We start from the raw sequence: 1,422 nt of genomic DNA on the forward strand, positions 1-1,422 counted from the left end.
ATTTGTGATAATCAGAGAACAGTGAATTCTTTACTGTTGATCTGCTGAGCTTCTCCACTCCGAAAGCCCTTCATCCTTCCTCATAGCCCTGTCCCACCCTGTGCTGATGCTAACTTCTCCCACTCCTTGAATGACTTATCTTTCTCTCTCTGATAACTAGCACATCATTAAGGGAACTTAAAAATGTTCATTAAAGTAACGCCAACATTACATTCTTTCTCTTCATTAAATTTCATATTGACCATCTGATTTCATTAATGAAGCAAAATCGAATCGGTTCAGGGAAGCTGAGGGACTTGTCAGCAGTGGAAGGAGTCAATAGTATCAGTATTGGGGGTTCCACATTGGTTTCCTATCTATCATCTCTCTCTCTTTCTTTCTCTCTTATTTATTAACTTCTATTATGTCAATCATTTATTCTACCTATCCATCTACCATTTTTTTTTTTTTTAATTCTCAAGACCTTTACTGAACAGTTCCTTCCAGCATGGGAGGCAAAGGGCTGTGGCCATGTATTGTTCCCAACCAGATGATACCTCAGGTCACTGTGACATGTCCATGGTCAGCAGAGCAGAAAGGAAACCCAGCGGTTACTTCTCCAGTGGCTACTTCTCCAGTGATGCATAGTTGGGCAGCTTCCCAATCAGGTTTACGTGTGCCAGCAGCATACAGTGACAGCAGTAGCATTCCAGGCCCAGGGCATCCGGAGTATCCCTCTCGTGTCCTGGGTCTACAGCAGCCCAGGGGCCTCCCACTTGTTGCCCACAATCTTGCTTCAGGTGAAGCCGTGCACGGGGATGATCTTGGTGGCGGCTGGTGGGCAGTGGGTTCCCATTTATCATCTTTCAATCATGTCTATGGATGAATCATCTCTCTTTCTACTTTCTTTATTTCCCCCACAACTTCCTATCTCCTGCAGAAGTTTTGTTCTTGGTATACTACTATTGGCAAAGATGGTTTCCCAACACGTGACTTTTAAACACAGAATATTTTAAAATGTTTAAAGTACAAATGTACAGTACAGTGTTTTCTTTGTCTTAGAAGGTTTGAGAAAATACTGGAGATTTCAATCTTTAAGTCACACAAAATGTAAATACAACTAGAAAAACCATTGACTCTGTTTAGAATCTTACTAAATTTTGTTATCAGAAAACTAGGAATCTTTCAAGGACTTCTTGTCTACCCACTGCCCCTTAATCCATTCAGTAATCAAACTCCATAGATCTTCCTCCTTAATAACTTTGTAACACCCCCCTGCCGCCCTCCCACACCTTTTTCCTAGGCCCACAACTAGCGCCTTAGTAGCTGCAACTTTACTCCCTTCTTGGATGACCACTGCAGCCTTTGAAATAGTCTCCCTACCTTAAGGCAGTCTGATTTCCCTTCAGTCCATATTTCAAATTGAAGTCAGGGGCCATTCTT

General features: G+C 42.2%; 1 pseudogene; it reads right to left on the reverse strand.

The window, feature by feature from the left end:
- Positions 1-605: 605 nt before the first annotated feature.
- LOC124992718 (DNA-directed RNA polymerases I, II, and III subunit RPABC5-like) lies at positions 606-1,191 on the reverse strand (annotated as a pseudogene).
- Between the last annotated feature and the right edge of the window lie 231 nt (positions 1,192-1,422).

Source organism: Sciurus carolinensis, chromosome 1 (genome assembly GCF_902686445.1).
Source record: "Sciurus carolinensis chromosome 1, mSciCar1.2, whole genome shotgun sequence".
NCBI lineage: Eukaryota > Metazoa > Chordata > Mammalia > Rodentia > Sciuridae > Sciurus > Sciurus carolinensis.